At 37.6% G+C, this 25,364-nt stretch overlaps 1 protein-coding gene and 1 pseudogene across 11 annotated transcripts in view; one reads left to right on the top strand and one right to left on the bottom strand.

Moving 5' to 3' along the window:
• The window catches only part of PTPRM (protein tyrosine phosphatase receptor type M), a 777,617-nt gene that overhangs the window by 143,298 nt on the left and 608,955 nt on the right, over positions 1-25,364 (top strand). The window lies entirely within an intron of this gene.
• LOC112925242 (cytochrome c oxidase subunit 6B1 pseudogene) lies at positions 1,708-5,616 on the bottom strand (annotated as a pseudogene).

Below are 25,364 nucleotides of genomic sequence, written 5' to 3'. Positions count from 1 at the left end.
ATTCAGTATGATGAAAGTGGATTCCCAAATCAGTGGGAAAAGATATACTTTAAAAAAATAGTAGGTTTTATTTATTTAGTTTTATTTTTAATAGTGATAAAATGCACATAAAACTTCCCATCTTAACCATTTTTTTGTAAGCAATTCAGTAAAGTACATTTACATTGTTTTGCAACCAATCTCTAGAACTCTTTTCATCTTGCAAAACTGAAACTCTGTACCTATTAAGTAACATCTCCTTATCCTCCCAAGCCCAGCTTCTGGCACCCACTCTTTTTGTTTCTATCTGTATGAATTTAACTACTCTATATACTTTATATAAATAGAATCATTCAGTATTTGTCTTTTGTGATTAGCTCACTTCACTTAGCATAATGGCCTCAAGATATCAGAATTTACTTATTTTTTAAGGCTGAATAGTATTCTATTATATGTATAGACCACATTTTGTTATGGACATTTGGGTTGCTTCCACCCTTTGGCTATTGTGAATAACACTATAATGAATATGGGTGAAAAAAAACTTTTGAGACCCTGATTTCAATTTTTCTGGGGTGTATACATTTAACATTCCTGCCAAAAGTGGATCAAGTTTGTGGTTTCTCTACCTTGTCACCAGTACTTACTACTATTTATTTTTTCAATAGTAGCCATCCTAATTGGCATGAGATGGTAGCTTATTGTGGTTTTGATTTACATTTTCTAATTATGAGAGATGTTGAGCATCTTTTCATGTGCTTATTGGCCATTTGTATATTTTCTTTGGAGAAATATCTATCCAAGTCATTTATTCAGGTTTTAATATTTGTTGTTATTGAATTGTATATATTCTTCATATATTCTGTATATTAACTCTGTACCAGATCCCTGATTTGTAAATATTTTCTCCCATTTGGTAGGTTGCTTTTTCATTCTGTTGATTGTGCCTCGATGCACAGAAGTTTTAAATTTTGAAGTAGTCTAGTTTTTTTTTTTTCTCTCTTGTTGCCTGTGCTTTTGGTGTCATATCCAAGAAATCATTGCCAAATGTGATGTCAATTTCTACAAGATTTTCTTCTAGGAGTTTTATAGTTTAATTCTTATGTTTAGGTCTTTGATGAATTTCAAGTTTATTTTCATATATGGTGTAAGGTAAGGGTCCAACTTCATTCTCTTTTGCTTGTGGAAATACAGTTTTCATCCTTTCCCCCTTGAAAGGTCTTATCACCCTTATAAAAAGTCTTTTGATTATATATGTGAAAGTTTATTTCTAGGCTGTCTATTCTCATTTCATTGTTCTAAGAACCTTATTTTTTGAGTAGTTTAGCTTTATAGAAAAAAAATGAGAAAAAAAAGTACAGAGTGCCCACATACCCTTTCTCCCTGAGTTTCCTCTATTTTTAACATGCTTGCATTAATGGAATTGCAACACTTGTTGCAATTGATGAGCCAACATTGATAGATTAGTACTAGTATAGTATTAGTATAGATTAATATAGATTAGTATTAACTTAAGTCTATAGGTTGTTTTAAGATTCACTCTTTGTTTTGCATATTCTGTAGACTTTTTAGGTTTTGACAAATGCATAATGACTTGAGTCCTTCATAACCTTATATAGAATATAAGGTTCTTTTTTCCTAAACCTAAACCTAAACCTAAACCTAAACCTAAACCTAAACCTAAACCTAATTTTAGGTTTCCTAAACCTAAAATATAAGGTGTTTTTTTTTTTTTACACTTTTTCAATGAGTATTTATTATTAGTTAAGCCATGATTCAGGATCCCAGGGTGGGGATCACCATGTACCCAGGTCCCCCTTCACCACCCTGGGAGAAGGATGGAGGACAGAGGAGAGGTGGGTGGAGCCAGTTCAGATCTTCCCAGGAAATGTGCCTTCTGCCCGGCAGTCATCCCAGGCCGACACCCAGGATATGGGGCAGAGGGACTTGTATACTCGCCGGTACCATTCGCACACGGAGACATCACCCCCTTTAGCAGTCATTGCCTTCTCACAGCGGTGGAAGTCCAGGTAGTTCTGCCAGCAGTTAGTTCTGCCAGCAGTTCCTAGTCTGGTTCTGGTTGGGGAAGCGGCTGTCAAAAGGGGCAGTCTGGTAGTTCTTGATTTTGGACTTGATGTTCCTCAGCTCTTAAAATCTCCTGTGCTCTACCTATTTATCCTTGTCTTCCCTGCTTCCCCTTGTCTTCCCTGCTTCCCCTTTCATCTCTTAGTTTTTCCCTTTGTAGGATGTCATATAGTTGGAATCATATAGTATGTAGCCTTTTCAAAATGGCTCGTTTCATTTAGCAATATGCATTTGAAGTTCCTCCATGTCTTTTGATGGTTTGATAGAGGATTAAGAAACATGGGGAGGATAAACCATTAGCTCTTTACTGTGATTCCTTGAAGAGGTAGGTGGAAATATTTTTAATAAGGGGTGTTGTAACAATTGGATAATTATCTAAAAAATATAAAATAGGATTCACATTACACACCATACCACAAAATAAACTTCAAATGGGTCAGGGATATAATTGTAGGAAAAACTTAAGGGGAGAAAAATCAAGGGTTAAAAATGAAGCCAGACAAATACTAAAATAAAACATGGGTGAATGCATTTATAAACTGCATATAAGGAAAGCCTTTCCATGACTTAGAAGCCAGATGGAGTAAAAGAAAAGATTGATGAATTTGTAACAACATAAAAAAATTAAAGAAAAAGTTTGCATGACAAAAACCACTCTAAGCAAAATCAAAAGAGAAATGACACACTGGAAAAAAATACTTACAATGTCAAAAATAAATGGATAGGCTCGTAATATTAAATAATTCTTAAAAATCAAAGCAAAAGACCAAAACTCAGGAGAAAAATGGATAAAAGGCATGAAAAGACAGTTCATGGAAATGGCTATGGAAATGGCTTAGGCCTATGTGAAGATGTTCAAGTTCACTCAGAATAAGAGAAATGCAAATTAAAGCAGCTCTTACACCGAGATACCATTTTTCATCCAACAGGTTGGCAAAAATTCAAAATCTTGAGAAATTCTATCAGCCGAGCTGAGACAAAACAGGCCCTCACATTGCTGGTGTGAATACAAGATGGTACCCACCCGGTGGAGGGAGATTAGGCAAAGTCAAAGAGAATCACCTTCCAGGATCTGTCTTTGCCCTTTCCCTCCTGCCCATGGATGTTTCAGTGTGCTATGAGATTTCCACCCCCAGAACCTTGAAAGTTTCCTCTGCCTACCATCATGGCAGGCTGGAAATGCCTGGGAATTAATATTCCCTGGGAAAAGCTGTCAACCAGTGAGTCCTGAGCATGAATTGATGTAATTCCTCAGGTGACTTAATTTTGAAGCCTGTTCTTTGCACCATTTCCCAGGGTTTCCCTTAAGGATTAAGCACCTGTCTCAGCTAGGGCAGTGGGGTCAGCAGAACACCCTTTCTTGCCAACATTGGTTTCTTGGTCATGAGGTCTGCTTCTGAAGAACCCAAAGTAAGACCATGTTATATGCAGCTACCCTGGGACCCAGCAATCCCAGGCCTTAGAGTTTAACCTGAATATCCATCTCCCCAAAATGAAACAACATTTGAACCAACCATCTCCCTTCCCCCCCAAAAATAAACACAACAAAAATAAGACAAAAATACAAACAAAAAAAGATAAAATGGAACAGTGTTTCTCAAGACACAGACATGAGGCAAGGAAGGACAGTGATCCCTGAAAGGGGGCAGGCAAAGGAGGCAAGCCCTATAATGGCTTCTACTGACTTATGGGGAGAATTTCCAGACCATGGTTCAGGGAACGGCAGTCTGAGTGGAGCCCAGTGGAATCTCTGAATGGAGGAGACAGATAGGAGTCTGCAGAGACCAAGACAGCTGGTGTTCATAGCATAGAGCATTGGAGGGGAGAGAGACACCCAGAGTGGGCACCCTGAAGATTCACAGTGTGCCCCTCCACTGTGCAGCAGCTCAGTGCATACAGGTGAGGAAACTTGTCCAGTCTAGGAAATGAACCATCAGGAAGGATTGGGATGAACAGGGTCCTGTGAGTGGTGCTTGTTCCCATCAAGCAGACAGAGAAATCTAGACTCAGAAGTGGAGAATCATTTTTTAAAGACTTTATTTATTCATGAGAGATACAGAGAGAGAGAGAGAGAGAGAGAGGCAGAGACATAGGCAGAGAGAGAAGCAGGCTCCATGCAGGGAGCCTGACATGGGACTGGATCCCAGGTCTCCAGGATCACACCCTGGGCTGAAGGCGGCGCTAAACCACTGAGCCACTCAGGAGTCCCCAGAAGTGAGGAATCATTAATCCCAGACTGAGGTCTATTTAAACCCACCTAACAAGTCATTAATGCAAGACCTGAAAGGTCCAAACTGTGTCCAAGGAACTTAGCTGTATTCCAGAACAAAGTACAGAAGGGTTATATGACTGTTTTTGTAGTTCAGAGTTTGAAATGATGAAATATTTTAAATATTCAAATCTAAAGCCAGAGAATTAAGGTTAGGCAAATGCATCTGATGATGACATAAACACACACATGCACAAAGGCAAATTGAAAGCCAAATTATTAAATGTTGGGCTCTGTACATAATAAATTCTCTATAGGAAAAAACATCCAACTGCAAAGCGATCTTGAACTTTACTTAGGGGTATTGGTGTAGGCATTCTGATTTATATTTGTGTGTTGTTGAATAAAGTAAATGATTAAATATATTGATGTTGAGAACCAGGGTTCTCATTTTAGAATGGGGAGATAAAAATCGGAAATGGGTAGATCCTGATACTTTAGAAAACTATTCCAAGGCTATATTGAATCAGTACATTTTATAAAAATGTACAGGAATTTTGGGTTGTCTAATGCAATGTGAGAGCAAACTCCCTTACATATACTTCTAGTGACTGAAATGCAATACATTCTCTGTGTCAAGGCTCTACCCCTACCATCTTCTAAAAGTGGCCTATTTCTGAATTCCTATTGATTTGCCCACCTATTTCTTATTTGTTTTTGACAGTTAGTATTTTTATGATTTTCTATTTATTTTCACGAAACTTACTGTAATTTTTTTCTGTGTACTCTAGTAATATGCTCTTTTTAAAATGTATGGTATGAGCTCGACTTTACAAAAACATGTGACCCTCCAGGGGTACAAGAGCCTTGTACATAGCTGTTACTCAGTTACATATCTGTTGAATGGAAAGTAGTAATACTTTGCTTTTTCATATCATCATTATTGAATGTACTAGTGTGATGTTTATAAATTCTCTCTTTTTTGTGTTCATCAACTATTATGTTAGGAGTTCCAAATCAAATAACCATCACGAAGGTTTCTATTGTTGGAAAAGTGTGGCTTTACTTTTTTACACTTAAAATTTTTAAATTAAAAATATGGAAAAAACATTGACCCAGTAAAAGCTAACTTGAATTAGACCAAGCCTACAAGGCACCTGGCCCTTTGCAGGTAGTGACTATTGTAAGAGGAAGATGGATTCAGTGAGTCATGATCACATCTCTGCATGCTGGTGCATTGCAATATCCTGCCACATGGTTTTCTACAAGGATCAGTTACTTGATCTTGACTGTACGGATTTTTCAGAATCCAGCTGTGAACTTTTATTATTTTTTAACTCCATTGTGGGTACACCAGATTTATACAATTCCCCATGGTCAGAGCACACACACAGGCCAAGTTAACAGTAAGGCAGCATATATTGCTTGATGTGAAGACAGAGATTAGCTAAGATTAAGAAAGCGGTATGAAATGTTTGTTGGCTGTCCCTGGTATAAACATATATTTGCAATAAACTTTTAAATTCTTAGGTTAATGGGACTATGGCTCTTATTTTTAAACTATTGTTAATAGTAGTGTTATTGAAGATTAAGTGTTGAATTAAAATGTTAAGGTTCTTATTCATTACACACATTGCTAGTATTTTAGAAGTTACATTTCAGTCTAGATTTTAACAGATCCAGATGATTTTTCTCAGTTGTAGACAGTCCATCCATGGTAGCTAGTTTGGAAACTTATTCAGCTTCTCCCTGAACTTGCTGTCTTTAGCAGTGAGAGAGCGCATTCTAACTATTGGCTACATGTAAATGATGGATTGTCACACTTTATTCTGTCTCCAAATTTAACTTTCTCATTCTTCTGAACACTGATGTTTAGGTCTGCTTTCTGAAATGACACTGAGTGTCATTTTTCCTTTTTTAAAAAATCATCTTTATTGGTATATTATTCACACACCATACAATTTACTGATTTAAAGTATACAATTCAATGGTTTTAGTAGAAACAAAGAGTTGTAAAACCATCACTACAATCTAATTTTAGAGCATTTTCATTACCCCTTGAAGAAATCCTATACATGTTAACAGTTAAACCCCATTTCCACCCCTCAACCCCAGCCCTAGGCAACTGCTAATGTACTTTTGTGTCTCTACCAATTTGCTTATTCTGGGCCTTTCGTATAAATCGAATCATATAATACAGAGTCTTTTGTGACTGAATTCTTTCACTTAGTATAATGTTTTCTAGTTTCATTGATGCTGTGGCATATATTAGTATTTTATTCTTTTTTATGGTTTAATAATTCATTGTGCGGATATACCATATTTTATATATCGATTCATTAGTTGATAGACTTCTGGGTTCTCACTCTTTGGCTATTCATGAATAATGTTGCTATCCATATTAGTATATAAGATTCTGTATGAATGTATGTTTTCCTTTCTGTCAATTCACTTACATAGGGGTAGAATTTCTGGGTCATATGGTAACTCTATGTTTATATTTTTAAAAAACTGCCAGACTTTTCCAAAGAAATTGCACCGTTCTCATTCCCACCTGCCATGTATGAGGGCTCCATTTTCTCCACATCTTCACCAGTTCTTGTTACTGCCCATCTTTTTTTTTTTTTTTAATTTTTGCCAACCCAGTGGGTGAGAAGTGGTACTGACTATGCATTTGAGTTGCATTTCCATAATGATTGAATATGTTGGGTATCTTTTCATGGATTTATTGGCCATTTGTATATCTTCTTTTGAGAATTGTCTCTTCAGTGCTTTTGCCCATTTTTACTTGGGTTTATTTCTTATTTTGTTTTAAGAGTTTTTAAAATATATTCTGGGTATCAGTCTCTTATTATCTATGATTGGAAAATATTTTCTCTCATTCTGTGGGCTGTTGAGAGTATTTTTAGTATTATAACAATACTTAGTATTATTTCTAACTTTTTTTTAGCCCTCATAGGTCTTCAAATATTTAAAGATTACTAATCTGTGACTTGCACAGTGCTGATACCTAGAAGGTCTTCAGTAGATGTTTATGAGTAGTTATGTATCTTCACTTTCCTTCTAAGACTTCTAACCACACTAAATATACTTCATTCCTCAGTGGAGTCTCAAATCCTGCCATCTCTCACTAAGCGTGAGGATAGCCATTCTTTGAAAGTGCTAATTTGCCCTTGTCCCTTACTAAAGAGTGATGTTCCAAACCATATTTCTGATGCAACATCACTAGTGTAGGTACACTGGGACCATCACCTCTTTTGAACTTGACATTGTTTTCTATTTCTGTTTCCTACTTCCTACTTTTTAATTCAACTCTTATTATTTTTTTTTGCAAATACATGAGCTCTAATATTTACCTTGAAATAACAGATCTGTGCAATGCAAAGCTATGCCTCTAGTTTAAGAAGAATCAGTATATGACTAAAGAACACAGGGCATCAGCTGTGATTGCAGTTCATATGACAGTTCATATGACAAGACCTGGGTTTTTTTGGTTAGCTTATTAGCTATAATCTGTTAGTTGGACAGAGTTTGCTTTGGCTTCATTTTGTTTTGTTGGGGATTTCTTGATGGCTTTATTTGTTTATTTTAAATTCAAATTAGTTAATATATATTATATTATTAGTTTCAGGGGTAGAATTTAGTGATTCATCAGTTGCTTGTTAACACCCAGTGCTCATTACTTCAAGTGCCCTCTTTAATGCCCATCACCCAGTTACACCATCCCCCCAGGCACACCTCCCCTCCAGCAACCCTCAGTTTGTTCCCTAGAGTCAAGAGTCTGTTATGGTTTGCCTCTCTCTCTGTTTTACTTTTATTTTTTCTTCCCTTCCCCCATGTTTATCAGTTTTATTTCTTAAATTCCACCTATGGGTGAAATCATATCATATTTTGCCATGTTTATCAGTTTTATTTCTTAAATTCCACCTATGGGTGAAATCATATGATATTTTGATGGTCTTATTTTTAATGAAGAGCTTTGTATCAGTTAGAGCTGTCAAAAAATGAAATGGGTGATTTGAAAAGTGCTGAGTTCCCTGTCATTGAGAATATATAAACAAGCAGAGGCTGGGTGAACATTGGTCAGGGAGATGATAGAAGGGAGTTTTGAACAGGAGGGACTTTGGACTGAGGGACTCTTAAGACCAGCCTTTTTCTCCTCTAATTCTATTATATGCCAAAGATACTTATGAGAAAATCCAGTTCATTTTGTGCTTGTGTGAATTCTGAGATTATATTTTCAATTTATTTTTTCATTGGATACTTTTAAACCTCAAAAGATGGCATTTTTTTCCCTAAAATTTTTAAGCTTGTAAGGAAAATATGCTGTCTTTAGTATTAATCCTTAATGAATTTACGTGTATACTCAGATAAATTTTGCTTAGTTGGGTATTCCTACTTTTTTTTTTGGTCAAGTTTCACAGCTGTATTTAGTAGAGTCTTTTGAGAGACAGCCAAGTAGCTGATTTTTTTGTAGCAAGCCAATAGCATGTCAAATTTGAATTTATGTTGGAAAGCTGTTTTGCAGACATAGAAATCCAAATAAACAGCCAAATTACCATTTCTCCCCAATTTGGATATGGGAAAGTGAGTATGTGTTTGGCTTTTATTTCTAGAATAACTGGAGAATGGATAAATAGGTTTTCCTGTGTGCTGTTAAACATTTGCAATTTTGCAGCAAACCCAAAATGTGAGAAATTTAACCCCAAAGAATTATGCTAAGTAGTTGAAAAATATCTATTACTTAAGATCATCTGCTGTGTGCTGAGTGTTTTACAAATGCTATCTTTTAGAAATGTAATCCCTGATATAGCACTGTAGCCGAATCATTTCTGCGTTCTAGGCTCTACAATCAAGGGCAGCAGGGTTCAGGGTGATTTGGTCAAGGTCACAGAATCAGTAAGCATGAGTAACAAATTGGGACTTAGAACCCAAATCTTGTCTCCAGTCACAGGCCTTTTGTTCTAAGATCTCTCCAAGTTCTTCCAGTTTCAGTTCTTTTGTACCATGATATGAGATGATCCTTAACAGTCAGGTATTTTGATATTTAAAAATATTGCTTCTAAATCACATTACAGTATTTCAGTGGGTTAAATTATTCTATTTTTTCATGACTATTTAATGTTCAAAATAGCAGCATTTCTCTCTTTTAGTTGATGGAGACAGGAATAATTTATCTGTGCACTGGACTGTTTCTGAATTCTACTTCAATTTAAATGTATATTCATAAGGAAAAAAACAAAGGATCATCAAGAAATTAGCTATTAGTTGTTTTTTGAAAATTATTTTCCCTTCAACTTTCTTTATGGGGTGTTCTTGAATGAAATGCCTTAACCTTTGTTGCGCATCAGAGAAATAGAGAAACTTATTAACTTTTTCCCCAGAGGACTTTGCAAGGATGCTTGTACGTCCCTGATTCTAAGAAGTGGATGATCATCACAGGGCAAACTTACAGAATCATGCTTAAGGCTAGCTAGGCCCTGGGTTCAGGATTAGCTGTTTCCCCATTTTCCCCTTATTCTTTAATTTTCTGCTATAAGCAAAATCTCTATTGTACTTAAAAATAGCATCTATTTTGTAGTGAGGCTGAAAGAAAAGCAAACAGTAAAAAAACATTCAAAGGAATATGGTCAAAGTGGAGTTCCTGCCGAAAGGATGTTGTAACATTCATCGAAGTAAAGCAATTAAAAATGATCTTGGGACTCTGTTTTACTTTCCCTACTGTTTGTTCTAAAACTGTTTGTTCTAGGTGTTTTTCTCCTTCTTGTCCCAGAGCACACATTTGAGTTTATTATTTAAATTATTATCCCAATTAGCTGCTTTAGTTTTTTTAGATACCATAACTGTATAGATTTTTAAAACCTTTAACCAGAGAGAATCATATAGAGCTAATCCAATTTTAAATCCCAGTCTCTTTTTTTATCTTAATGATAAAATAATGAATTAAAATCAAGCTTTAGACCGTGATGCTATCTTTTGTGTATTTAGTGAAAAGTAAATACTCAGGGCACAGTTAATTAAGTGCCCAACAGTAGATTTCAGCTCTGGTTATGATCTCAGGGTCATGGGGGTTGAGCCCCAAGTCGGGCTCCACGCTGAGTGTAGAGTTTGCTTGAGATTCTCTTTTGCTTTCCCTCTGCCCCTCCCTCCACTCATGCACATGCTCTTTATCTCTCTCTCAAAAGAAATAAAATCTTTAAAAAAATACTCTAAACATATTGTAATGTTCATATGAAATGCCTTTCAAGTGTCAAGTATTTATGGAAAAAATACTCCGCTTTGCCCCTATATCTTTATTATGCCTGAAACCTCACTGTAACTTTAGGTTATAGTTATGTAGATGTGGAGGGTCCCATTATTAGAAATATTTGGTACTTATGTAATAAGATCTGTTTTGTAAGGACCAAGAAAGTAGACTCAGTATTATGCTGAAACACGTATCTAAAGAATCTGTATTCCCAGGTTTTTGAGAGTATGTCACCATGGGATGATTGATGATAGAAATTAACCATGTCATGTTCACTTTTCCTCTGTTGAGCATTTAAAACTTATTTATTTAGAAATTTGGTACATCAATTATTTTCTTTACCTGTGTATGTATTTAAAACTGTCAGTCGTCTCTCTGATAGTTTCTTCATTACCTCTCCACCTTATAAATTCATGCTTTTATGGCAAGGAAGTGTCAGGATAAACCACACAAGTTAGAAACATGCACGTACAAACTAAATCAACACCTATATTGGTACCAAAGTCCAAATGATTATTTTTTGGATTACATACAGTTTAGCTGTTCTGTATCACTTTTCATTCAAATTTAGACCAGGTAATAAAAGTCATTTATCAGGGCGCTTGGGTGACTCATTCTGTTAAGGGTCTGCCTTTGACTCAGGTCATATCCCAGGGCTCTGGCATCCCAGGGTCCTGGGATCGAGTCCCACGTCAGGCTCCCTGCTCAGTGAGGAGTTTGCTTCTCCTTCTCTCTTTGCACGCCCCCAGCTTGTGTTCTCTTTGTCTCTCACTGATGCTCTCTCTTTCTCAAATGAATAAATAAAATCTTAAAAAATTAAGTCATTTATCTGTTCTTGTTGCATTACTCTCGGAACATAAAGTACAAAATTTTTCTTTCAGGATCTCAGTAAAGTCTTTCCCTCAAGGCAAATATTTATGGAGCCAGGAACATTTTTTTTTTCCTTGGGGGCAGGGCTAGGATTGCCTAGAAAGCCTATTTCAATGTCCAAAACACTGCAGATGTGTTGAGTTTCACTTCACTGACATCTTGATTGCACTTCACATCACACAAAATACCGTGGGACTTATTCTGTAAGGTTTCTGGCCTTCCCCTTTATCATAATTGTGGAGTGTCACATTGGTCTGATGGAGACAGATTCAGAACAGTTGTTGATTGGAAGCTCTTGATGAAGACAGGGAGTTCAAACACAGGCTCTGCCTGGAGATTCAGCTGTGAACATCACTCATCTATCATAATTTAACAAATGGAAAAGATCAAGACAACCTGCCATCCATCATATCTATTTAACTGTACTCCAGAGTGGATTACATTGTATTTAACAACTTTTATCTTACAGGATTTACACACTCTAAAAAGGACTAACACTTCTTCATTAAGGTTTTGCTTTCTGTTTATCAATGTGAGATTTTGAAATTTGTTCCAAAACATTCAGTATCTAGGAAATTCTTTTCAGAGATTTTGTGGTCCTCAATCCCCGCCCCCCCATTCTGTTTTTAACAGAGTACCGATTTAGTAGAATAGCAGTGGAAATGCATTCTTAGGATACAATGATATAAAAATAGTCACTTATTCTTAAATGTTCTGAATTGATGTAAGCTTGGGGTATAGCAAGTATTAATTTGGAGCCCTTAAAGAAACTTTAGGTGGTATTATTTTAGGACCATAGAGCCCTAGACTTAAAGACCACTTAAAGGTCTCATCCAGTGCCTTTAGTTCACAGACTGGGCCCTGGGAGGTAAATGAGGGTCACAGGCTCTCAAGATGATTTGCAGTAGTGCTGGGATACAATTGCAGTTTCCTGACTTCTAGGGACACCTTTTCTTTTCATCCGTCCCCACCATAGATCTTCATTTATCAATTCTACATGGATTCTGTGAAACTCAAGTCTTATTGGTATCTTTGGGAATTTAAGGGCAAGGGGAAGGATGATCACGGTGAGAAGTAATGTGACCTTAAAACCTTGATACCATCAATGTTGAGTTAAAGAAGAAATATGTGGGGGGAGAAAGGGAAAGGAGAAGACTCCTTGTTCTTGCTTCTCTCCAGCTTATTTAATTAACACTTGTGAGCGGAAGAAAAATTTATAAATTTTGCTAATAGATTTGCTGTATGTTGCCATCTTGGATAATGGCAGAGGCGAAGACCAAATACTTAAGTTTCCCTTTTATTTATTTATGTTTTAAGTTTTCCTTTTAAGGAGCAAGAAAATCCAATAAGAAAACATTTCCTAACATCTTGATGGAAATTATTGGTATAAAGCCTTATGTTTTCATTAGGATTAGATCCAACTCAAGGTCATGGAAACACAAAATAAGCATGAACTAAGCAAGTAAAATTTTATTATATTTTCTAAGTGAAAGGAATGCAGAAATAAGACCAGTGACTGGTATGGCAGCCTTCTTTTCTCTTGGTCCCCGTATGAGCCTAATGTGACAACTCAGGGCTCAAGATGATTGTGCAAGCTCCAGCCATCATGTGCTAATTTTAGCTAGCATTAAGTACAAGTGATGAAGAAGAGTTGCAGGGAGAGAGGATGTGCCAGGCCAGTGTGAGGTGGTTTATAAGTGGATTTCTGGGAGCAGCCACATGATACTTCCACTTACATTTATTTTCGTTGGTTAGCACTGTTATAGGAATACCTCCTGCTGCAAAGAAGACTGGAAAATTTGGACTAATTTTGGAAAGTTCTAGGGAGCAAGAAGTCTAGCTACATCAAGATTGCATTGCTATGTTTGATTTTGATGCATTACACTATTTGAAGTTGAATGTCTAGTCTGCCATTTTTTTGTTGGCCTATGTTTGCCATTGGTGTCCAGTGGCACCATTAAAGATTCTCCAACTTATATTCTGTCTATAAAGTCCATGTTTGGAGACATTGCATTTGCCGGTGGCCAGTTCTTTTCTTTTTTTCTTTCAGAGCCTAAAAAATGAAAAGTACTGTGTAAATGCCCTAGAACCATCTATCAATGCCATTTTGGGGGAACCCCTATATTTATTTCTCAGTTGTTTTTGATTGTCTCTTACTTGAAGTGAAGAATACAGTTCAATGAAAAGTCAGACCCAGGGAAGGATTTCTAGGTCCATGGCCTCTTACTGGTAACAGCCTATTTTTAAGATACAGGGCTGTTGATATAGAGAAAGGGAAAGGGTCTCTCTGAAGCTTTGATTTGTTACAACCTGTATTTGCAGGCTTCTTTTCTCCCCAACTGGACCCTTATTAGTTCTTCTTCCTCTGGATTCATGCACCATCTTCCAAGTGCCTTTTCTGGCCTCCCCCATAGGTTTAACCTTGCTTTATCCTTGAGAGAGGAGGTTCAGTGCAGCTCAAACCAATAGGGACGTTGTTTCTTTAGTCTGCTTAATCTTCAGAAACTCTTGGGGAATATATTCATAGTGTGTACTCTTGGGTCTCATATCTGAACCACCGAATCCGAATCTCTGGGCATAAAATTTGTGGATTAGTATCCAGAGCTTTTCCATGGCTCCATAGGCAGCTAGCTTCCTGCTGTGTTTGAGGACCTTCACAGTACAATAAAGTCATTCAACATAAAACCCCTCTCCCCCAAAAGAAAAATGATATCTGCACTAAACACTGATACCTATGAAAGGCCGGAAACTCCCCACCTTATGTTCCACACCTATATGCAAGGCCAAATGAGCTCAGTCCAGCTAGTGGGCTCAGAGGATAAATGATTAATGTTAATGTCAGGCACCACGAACAAGGACAGGGTGGGTGCCCCATGTCTGCATGTGTCAGAGGTGGCATGGTTTGGGGAGGGGTTTGGAGAGGGGTTCGTAGGAAAAGAAGAAACAAGGCAGTATGTTGTTCCCGTACATAATAAATGAGGTTGCAATATAAATGCGGTGCATTCACCCATTCCCTGTGATATTCCAGCTTTAAATTAGGTTTTGGCTTATCTATTAAATCTGGAATATGTTTATATAATTGTGATTTTATGTATCCTTAAGAGTGTAATTTGATAGTTAAATTGTTAATAGCGTTCTCCTAAATGAAGAGTGTCGTGTAATTTTGTGAACAGAAAAAAATTTGGGGGGCACGGGCATGCAAATATGGCTTCTTGTAGAGTTGATATTTGAAATTTATCAGAGTTGTCGTTTCTTAAGAGAAACAGACTACAGATTAATTGTATATGTTAATTAGAAAAGGAGAGAAAACGGGATGGAATTCTCCTACTGCTTGAAAAAGCCTTCCTGATATCAGGAAGGAGCTATTGTAACATTGCTCAAGTTCAATTAAAAATAGTCTGTGGTTGCCCCATTGGCATACTAGGGAAAAAAAGCCTTAATTCTCTTAAGACTGATGGTTTCAAACTCATTAAGACAAAGATTACCTGTCTTCCTCTGGGTATTTATTTTTGCTTCACCTTGGCTCCTGTCTTAACTGCAGTGCCACTTTATAGCATGGGCACCTAAGGTTCCATGGCAAGGGCCACAAACCCAGGTGGCCTCTCATGCAAAGGACAAGAGACATTAGTTGGTGAAGCAGCCAGGTGTAAGAGGGGACACCACTGCTCAGCTCCAGGTGGATAAATGGCCCCATTTCTACTTCTACCAGGTCTTCTGAGTTTCCATAAAAGCCCAAGTCTGGCCTTTTATTTTATTTTTTTCAAGTCTGGCCTTTTAAATTGAAGTTTCCTGATCTCTCTGTGCAGCCAAGTAATTCACAGGAAATAAAGAGCATTGGGTGTTCAGCACTTTGTGAGCAAAATGAAGCCTGAGTATGGTCTTCAGGTCACTGTTCACTTTTTCTCTGTCCTGTGGTGGAAGATTTTCATTTGACCCCACAGATGAGATAAGACTCCAGGCCTCATTTTCAACCAGTATGGAACTGGTATCTAAAATGTTACTGTATCTGTGGATCTGTTGATGAGTAGCTAAAACAGTAAATTCAGGAGTTGGTGCTCCTGGGGAAGCTTTGTGTGTGATTGACACTGAGGTCTGCAGCAACCTGTCCCAGATAGTTTCTCTGCCCTGGTCCTCATCCAATGTACCCTTTAGGCCAGTGTGGGCCCAGACCCTAATGGGGACATGGCATTCCCAGTAGGGTTGTGATGAGACATACTGAAAGGCAGATATCTGGTACCTCATTGGCCCTTTGCTTCTCCAACTTCAGGCAATGGCTATTGGCTACCCATTGGCATGCCCAGTGTTGCCCTTTGTGCCCAGTTGTGGGCTCTGTGGCTTCCCAGTGACCATACTCATCAACTGTTTGCAATTCTCAAACATGCTTTCTCAATATATTTTGCCTCTAATTTAGAATAATCTATTGCCTTGGACACATAATTTTATTTTTCATTCCTGTGTATTGGTGATGCTTTTCTCTTGATTTGTAGACCATTTTCCTTTTGTTTTCTGACTTTTCAACCTTATGCAGTGAGTTAACTTTTTGCTTATAATGCTCCCATTGCTTAGAATGTTCTTCTTGCTTGTACCACTATGCTGCTGTGGTTGGTTCTACTTTGATTTTCTATAAGTGTAAGTAATGTCTTCTTCCTTGAATCTTAGAAGGAAGAGGGTCCATCTGAATGTCTCAGAGAATTTACTGCTTTAGATTTCCTGTCCTGTATTGACACTTCAGTAAAAAAGTCTTTAGTCTCTCCTAAATTCTAAGGCTGCACTGTCCAATATGTTAGCCATTGCCTTTGGCTCTTTAAATGAATAAAAATTAAATAAAAATAAAATTTTTCTTCCTCAGCGACACTAGGCACATTTCAGGTGCTCCCTACCCACATACAGCTGATGCATTGGACAGTTTTAAAAATTTCCAGTATCAGAGAAGGTTCTATAAAGACAGGACTGCTCTCAAGTCTTCGAGGGCTCTGATTTTCTCCACCCCACCCTTAGCTCCAAGCTGTCACTCCTGTGGCCATTCCTATTTTTATTGCAATTGCAGAGGAAGCAGCATGGGGTAGTGGTAAGTATATAAACAGGTGTTTAAGTACCTGGCTTCATGAACTGGAGCAAGATGCAAACCTCTCTTAGCCTCACTTTATCGGTAAATGGGAATAACCATAATATATAGAATACATTATGTTGTTTTCAACACAAAATGAGAAACTTCATGAGAAGTTCTTACCATAGCAGTGGCCATGAAGCAGGTGTTCAGTGAATGTTTTTTCAGTAGGTGTTCAGTGGGCATTACTCCTGGGAGTGCATACCTCTTCGTTTTGGCTGTACTCAGGCTGCAGCAAGGAGGTGGGCAGCCACCTGGTCTGCAGCCCAGGGGTGGCATCAGTTTTACTGAAGACGGGGAGAGCCTATTCAACCTGCTGGCATGCCTGCCTTATTCCAAAGCAAATGTTTGTCATTGCCATGGAGCTAGGTCACCCAGCCCAGAGCATTTGAAAACATGGACAGCAAGAGATTAATTTTGTCTTGCACAATTTCCTTTGTGCTTTTTAATAAAACATTCTATTTGTCAGTCACTAATATTATCAGTTGATGAAAACACACAGGGATGGCTCTGTGTTTCCCCTGTGGCTTCTGCGAAGTGCTGAAGGTGGCCACTTTTGACAAAACTGTTATAACTCTTAGTAAGTGGCTTGACCTTTAAGGCTGGAAAACTAAATCTTAAGGGGTTTTCATCTCAATAAGATGTCTGTGCTTCTGATGAGATTGGTTTCATCTTTCAGGGCTCTATTTTGAAAGAAACCATGAATTCCTTTAGTATAAATGAAGCCCTATCCCAGGCTTCGCCTGAACAGATGCAAAGGAAATCAGCCTTTCTGTCCTGTAATTGCTTTCATCAGTTCTCAAAGGCAACAGCCAAATTACAGGTCCCAGGGGTGGGGGGAAGTTTTCCTGCAGGGAAGTTCCTGTTTACTGGAATGACTGTGCACCCATTTGTCAAGAGCTATTGTTATTCTGATGTGCCACCTTCTATTCCTCCCGGTTCTATAAAAAAACATTATATCTTTTAGAACTTGATTACTTATGTCATTAACACATTATTCCCCACTGTCCTTAGCTCGATTTTGAAGAGAGATAAGATATGAGTGTGTGGGAAGGCATGGGTAGATATCTTCAAATAGCTAAAAGTAAAGGTAATAAACTTGGAAGTTTCTGGAAAAAGGTGATCTGTGATAGCGCAATGTGAATCCTACATAGAATTTTCATCTTCCCATTTTTAAGGCATTGTATACATTAAGTTGCAGTGAGTGAAAAATATGTTAGCTATTTCTAGCAACTCTAAAAAATAATCTTAGAACGAATTGGGAATAATTGGGTGCAAAAATGGGCTTTTAATTTCTTTTCTTATGTGGTGCCTAAGGTCCTGGGATTTTCCCACTGATTAGGCAAAATAGCTGAGTCCCTGGATTTTTCCTATCCAGTGACGTGTCTTTCCATTCATCACTCATTTGTCACTGGGGCACAAGAGCACCTGGCTCCAAGGTTCTAAACAGACCTGGTGCAACTACTCACTGCTGACAAAATCCAAAGGCAGAGAAACCAGCAGTGGTGAAACAAAAGGGATATATTTCAGTGAGGCCGACACCTGGAAGATGTCTCAAAAACTATCTCCAAAGTGCTGAAAATACTTCCAGGTTTGTATAAAGAAAATATGGACAAAGGTGGGTGGGTACATGTAAGTGGACTGTGAAGGTCCAGTTGGTCATTGTCTTGGGGTCCTTTACATGGGGTCTGTTGGCTCATGGCAGTAGTCCTTATTGCTTGATGGGGTAGTTTGGGTTCCTGTCAGGGGATGTTTGTCTGCAGGTCTTTTGCCCGAGTTAAGAAATAATCTGGAAAGAACTTAATCAGTTAGAAAGTACAGACGGAGGTTGGAATGGAGACAGTTGACGTCTCCTTTCACATCCATTCACCCAACTATCTTGCTCCTCATTTCTACTTAAGGTATTATATTATGAAATTAGATAGATAAAACAATGTATATTTGAGAAACTAAGTTCAATCTTTTTAAAGAACTACTTTGAAAACAGACTCAAATACAGAGAACAAACAGATGGTTGGCAGAGGGGAGGGCATGGGAGGATGGGTGAAATAGGGGATGAGGATTAAGAGAGTCCATTTACCATGACGAGCACTGAGTAATGTATAGAATTGTCGAATCATTATATTGCACATCTGAAACTAGTAGAACATTGTATGTTAATTATACTTGAATTAAAAACAACCTGTTAAGGCAAGTAAAGAATTGCTTTGGTTTGATGGAGGATTCTGTGTAGCAGATCAGAGTTCAAGCACTGAACAAGACTCTGAGGCATACTTGAATTCTAAAAGATGGAAGTGTGAGACATAGCCAGAGATGGATTATGCGTGATAAGCCTAAATTTATAAAATTGTTTTTTTTTAATTTATAAAATTGTTAATAATTTCTGCCAAAAGGAGAAACGTAACCTGAAAATTACAAATTAAGATGCATAGATTTATATGGAAGAGTATTTGCTTATTACCCAGGTGCCAGTCACAATGCTGTATATACTTTTTCTGATATAATTCTGATAACAGTGCAATTAAACCAGTGATCATATTCCCATTCAACTGATGAGAAAAGAGAGAGACAAAAGCATTAAGCAACATGTCATTTAGCTGAAGCATTAAAATCTAGGTTGTTCAAGGTAGAACAGGTAGAAAGGAAAAGGGTTCAGATATCCAATTCAGTATTACCACCTGTGTAGCCACTAATTGTCACTTAACTTTTCCTTGCCTAATTTTTATCACCTATAATGGGAGTCGTAATACCTGTTTTATCAAACATAATACACTATTGTGAGGATGTTATGGAATAATGCATGTAAAAAATTGTTTAGTGCAGTGCGTTGTGCTATGTAAATGAAAGTTAATATACTTACCTCCTTTGCATGTTTAAAAAAAAAAATTTATTTATTTTTTTTTTTAGAGAGAGATAGAGAGGGAGCCTGAGCATCAGGAGGGGCAGAGGGTGAGGAAGAGAAAAAAATCTCAGGCAGACTCCCCACTGAGCACAGAGCCCATTCAGGGCTCAATCTTAGGACCCTGAGATCATGACCTGAGCTGAAACCCAGAGTCTGATACGCTTAACAAGCTGAGCCACCCAGGTACCCTTGCATTGCATTTTTAAGTGGGATCTTTAACAACAGTTTACGAAATTCTTCTGTCCTAATGTCAGTGAGTTGTGAATTTGTTCCTAAGTATTTGATGAGTGATTACTGTACTAGAGTGATAGAAATACAATTACTTGAAAAATTTTTAATAACATTCATAAAATAAAAAAAGCTGGCTAAAACCCAGTATTTTAACCAGCTAGACAAACAGAACTCCTGTCTTATTTAAAGGGTAGATATAGGGCTTTAGCACTATAGGATTAAGTGTGTAACTGGCTAATGTCAGTGAATTTTCTCTTAAATATTTTGGACATAAAATTAAAAAGAGGAATTTATATGTAGTATAAATTATTACATGCGGCTTGATTTGTAAACTGGTTTATATAGAAACCTATGCTCTTCTTTTAAATTGTAGATTAAGAACATCCATAGAAGCTATCAAATTAATGATACTTTTGTTTACATAAAAGCAGGAATACATTATTCAGTAGCTCTTATTCTGGGCTTAGTGTGTTCTTATCTGAGAAGCTTCGTGAGTATTCTGAAATAACTGTAAAATTCATCAAACAAATGGCAATGATTACCATGAAATCAGGCTTATGACTTAGATTTTTCTGCAATTAGGGGGAAAGCATCACACTTGGATTTATGTTATTTAGATTGACTGAGGAAATCCGTTTTAAAGCCTAAACCAGACTATATATTTTCAAGAATTACTCAGTAGAGCTTCTTTAAAAGGTTTTGTGAAAAATACATAAAATCAGGCTTGAAAAAATCAGACCACATTTCTCTGCAGATTTGGGGCTGAAAAAGGCCACAGTGTGGAGGATATTAGATTCTGTTGCAAAAGAATAATTAGTGTATTTGTTTTCTTGTAAGTCATAAAGACATAGTAGCTACTCACAATGAATCTTGAGTGTTAAGGTTTTTATCCTAGGCATTTAAGGATGACAGGAAACTGAATTTGCAGGTGGAAAAAAAAAAGCCTCAATTAGTCTATAAAGAAGCATGTTTTTATGATGAATAGAGGGGGAGTGAGGTGAAGCAGTTATCTATTGTAGTTTAGAAAGTCTTATGTAAAAGTGAAGTCCTGCAACCTGCACTTTATTTCCTGACCTGGCCCCTCAATCCTTTTACACAGCTCTATTCCCCCTCCCCATAGAATTTAGGATTTGTATAGTTGGTTAATTTGCAGTATTTCCATTTCTATTTTGTTTCACCTACTAAAATATATCTCAAGGGCCTAGAACAATGCCCGGCATGTAGTAGGTAATAGTAAAACATTTTTTGAATGAACAAATGAACCAGTAGCCAGGTCTTTATCTTTGTAGTCTTCAGTTTATTTGTCTAAAAAATGAGAACTACGTTGGACATCACCACCACTTCCATTTTCCTGGAGAAACTATGAGGATAACTGGGATCATAGATAATATCTTATTTTCAACTGAAATGTGATATATCTCAAAATGTCATTTGTTTGAAGTTCACATTTATTTTGCTATAGGAGAAAACAAATCCCAATATGTTTAGATTCTGAACTCCCAATAGAAAGACCATCGTAAGGTTGGGAGTTTGAAATCAGCTATTGAAGTCAGAATATGCTTGGAACCTTAGCATGTCATTTTGTGAGTTTCTCTATTGCTTAGGTTGTATTAAGGATCAAATAAGAGAAAGTACAGTGAGTAGTTGTTAAAAGACTTCTCTTTTTTTTGTTTAAGATTTTATTTATTTATCCATGAGAGACACAGAGAGAGAGAGGGAGAGACATAGGCAGAGGGAGAAGCAGGCTTCTTACGGGGGTCCCAATACGGGACTCGATCCCAGGACCCCAGGATCACAATCTGAGCCAAAGGCAGCCAGACGCTCAACCACTGAGCCACCCAGATGCCCCAAGAGATTCAACTTTAAAGACCTACAGAACCTGGTTCAAATCATGACACTGGTAGCTGATAAACTGGGTAAATTATCAAAACTCTTTAAACATTCATTTTCTCTCCTATAAAATGTCAGTAAAGAGTAGTACTTCCTATAGTTGTAACAATGGAAATAAAAGTTTATCAGCCCATAAGTCAGTGGCACTAGAACTAATTTGTCTTAGGTCAACTCTTGCTGAGAACAATTAGAGAACTGGACCATATATATACAGCTATCTTTTTGGAGATGTTAAATAAAGGTCTGCCAGAGAGTAGTTGTATAATCCAGGAGGCCCAGATCTGTGCGTCCTGCATTTGGGACCACTTTTCTCCTCAAGACTGAGTATCACACTTCTCAGCCTGTGCTTTGATTACTGACAATAGATATTAAAGAGCATAGCTTTCAAGAGACTCACAGGGCTAGGGCTAGGGCAACTTGACTGAAACTTAGGGCTTGCCAAGGTGAAGATAAATACCCCAGGTCTTTGGGTCCCCAAAGGCCACATCCTAGATGTTAGGGTAAGTAGGAAGTAGACCAGCTCAAATTATCTTGATCTCTGATTAGATTAAGATGACCTGGAATTGCTAGTACCTCAAACCTGTCTACCTGTTGGAAGCCCATCAGAAATAACCAGGCTTATGAAGAGATGACACAAACCTATGACCAAAAACCAAGAGAAAATACAAACAGTAGCAGCAGATCTACAGGGTATCCCAAAATAGGAGTTGAGCTGTATGAGCTTTAAAATAACTATGATTTAATATGTTAGAAGAGTTAAAAGACATCAGAATTTTGACATCAGTTACATGAAATTCTGAAGTTGAAAAGTACAATAGCTAAAATTAAAAACTTAATAGATGATTAAACATAAGAAGGGAAAAGTAGTGAAAAGACAGAATAAATTATCCAGATTGACGAAAAGAGAAACAAAGATTAAAAAAAATACAGAAAAGAACCTAAGAGACATATGGACATGATGGATACAAAAAAAAACCTTAAATGGACGTAGAGAAAAAGCTGAGAGAAGAATGGAACAGAAGCAATGTCTGAAGAGATGGTGCTCGAGAATTTCCAAAATTAATAAAAGACATTTGGCAAAAGGTTTGGGAGAATTGTGAACCTCAAGAAGATAAACACAAGGGATACTATATCTAGGGACAGCAAGGTCAAATTGCTGAAAATCAAAGACTAAGAGAAAATGCTAGAAGCAGACAGAGAAGGAAAGATATGATCTTCAAAGAAGCAACAGTGAGATTTTGAGTTGATTTCTCAACAGAAACAATGGCATATCCAGAAGACAGTGATACGATATTTTTGAAGTTCTGAAATAATTTGGCCAGTCTAGAATTCTGTATTCAGTAATGATAGCCTTTAAAAGTGAGGACATAATTCAGACATATAAAATTTTATCAGCTCACTAAATTCTTTAGAACCTTAAATAGACCCACAGAATAATATTTTAAATTAGTAGAACCTGACCACCATGTACAGTGATCTTTCTGTGAAACCATGTGCTTGGAGTTCCACTTCGGGATACCTCGAGCGCCTCTTCCCTCAGCCTTTGCATCCCATTACGGCCTTGACAGTAGGATGAAGCCCCTCTCTGTATTTCTGGTGAATGTCTGGTGACAATTTCCATAGAGAGCTTGTTCCAGCGAGGGAGAGTGGAGAGAAGCAGAAAGGTGTCAGAGGCTGTATAGGCATAGTCAAGGGACAGAGAGAAGACAGTAGAGACTTGTATGACTCCAGGGTATCTTACAAGCATGAGGCCTCAGTGGAAATAGTCACATGTGGCTAGAAACCCTGAATTGAGCCCCCCAGCCCCCCACTGTGGCTGTATGTGGAAATGCCCTGCACAGATTCCCCAAGTGCCTTTAGAGGAGGCTTGTGCCCTTATCTTCCCTCTTCCCACCTTTCTCATGGAATGTGAACGGGCTGGTTGGAACTCATCTTGACAGGGAGGATCAAAGCTACCCCTTCAGACTGTGAAACCACAGGCTTGGAGGGTTCAGGGTCTCCGGGGACACCTTGGAGCACAGCTGCCATATCAGCCCTGGGCTACTTAACACAGACTTCATCTGTTTGGGAAAGAAATACTCTGGGGTCCTGTTTAAGCCACTACCATTTTGTTTTCTTACCTTTTTTGACTAATCGAATCCTAATTAATACAGGAGGCCAAAGCCAAGTATGGTTTCCCAACCTCATTAGTGATGATGATAGATTAATATTTTATGGCACTCCAAATCCTTGCTGTCGCCATTAAAACAAACCAACGGGAGCAGAGTTCTTGACTTAGGGACCCTTACCCTTCTATTCCCATGATTGGGGAAGGTACCATTAAGGAGGCCCAACTTAGTCCCACCCCCATTGGAATTAACTTCCAAAATGGATGAGATATCCTGGAAATTTCTGTTCACTAAAAAGTTTAAAGCAATTTGCCCATGTTTCACTCCAGGATAATTTTAGAATTCATCCGTTGATATTTCCTGATTACAACCTAAGTGGTCTCAGTTTGCTCAGGGTGAGACTGCTTGTATTTGAGGAGCAGTTTCACTTAGTGTGACATGCTTTGAAGGTCTACTAGCTGCTGGAACATTTGCATTTGGGGTTACCTGCCCAGATGGCCTTGTTAAGAACCAGGGGGCTCTGCAGGAACAGGACTGGGATGTGATCACGTGAACTGCTGCTGGAAGGGGGTCCAAGGGAGAGAGCAGAATGGTTCTTCTCTCCCCTGCCCCCACTACAGCACCATTTTAGTTGGCAGAATTACCACCCACTGTTTTTGTTGGCAGCACTACTGCAAGCTGTGTGTGTTAAAAACCACCATTTTTTTTGTCAAGCTGTTTTGACAGGGATTTGGTCTTTAAATAGTAATTGCTCATTAATTGCATTTCTCCCTACAATCCACAACCTGCATGGTCTCCTTGTATACTTTGGAATATCCAGAGATGTAAGCCAATAATATTTTTATTTTAACTGAGATTATGGGTGCGTTAAAGAAAATTCCTTGGGACCATGTGGGAAATGCGTGTCTTGCCTGCAGTAGGACTTGGAGCCCTATTTAAGTTAATTACAGTCTGACCCCATTGGCTCCTAATAGCCTGAGCCGTCGTAATGGGCTGACATATGGTTTGTGCTTACAGGGTCACAGGCAGGAAGATGGGGCTTGCTGGGAGAGTCACTCACTTTAACGATGATTTACCTGTATCTCGTGCTTTGTGGTTTATAAAGCATAGATGTATATTCTCAATCTCCATGCTAGGGATATTAACATCAACCAAAAAACCTCCACAGAAGCCTTTGCAGAAATCCCTAAGGTTAAACAATTCTGTTTTTAAGTGAAGTTGTTTGCCTGGTGAGGCCAGATCTGTCTGTGCTTTGTCAAGCATTTAATAATTTCTTTTTTATTTATTTATTTATTTATTTATTTATTTATTTATTTTTTTTTTAATAATTTCATTTAAAGCAAGTTGGATAAAAGCCTGTGTTTGAGGATGGCTTAAGAAGGCTGGTATCTAGTGTTATAATGTCAATTAATGTTGGTTAACTGCTTCTTTTTTGACTTCTTAAACAAGGTCCCTATTCACTTTTGCTTCTCAGACTTGATAAGGGTTTCCGTATAATCCCCAAATACATAATCTCTTTCTAGGTTTTGCTGAGAAAATTGGAATTACAGGATAGTTTTGTGACTAAAGGATATTTTCTTCTGTTATTTTAATAACTGTTAAAGGAAATACCATGGGGATAAGTTTAGTTCCGATAATCTACAGTTAAATTTATAACTTGTGTTCGCTTTTAAATTCTGTTAATTTTTAAAATTTTTCTTTTAAGATTTTATTTATTTGAGAGAGAGAGAGAGAGA

This window comes from Vulpes vulpes, chromosome 13 (assembly GCF_048418805.1).
Source record: "Vulpes vulpes isolate BD-2025 chromosome 13, VulVul3, whole genome shotgun sequence".
Lineage (NCBI taxonomy): Eukaryota > Metazoa > Chordata > Mammalia > Carnivora > Canidae > Vulpes > Vulpes vulpes.
Note: the sequence above shows the minus strand (reverse complement) of the source record. Positions and strands in the feature narration are given on the sequence as shown.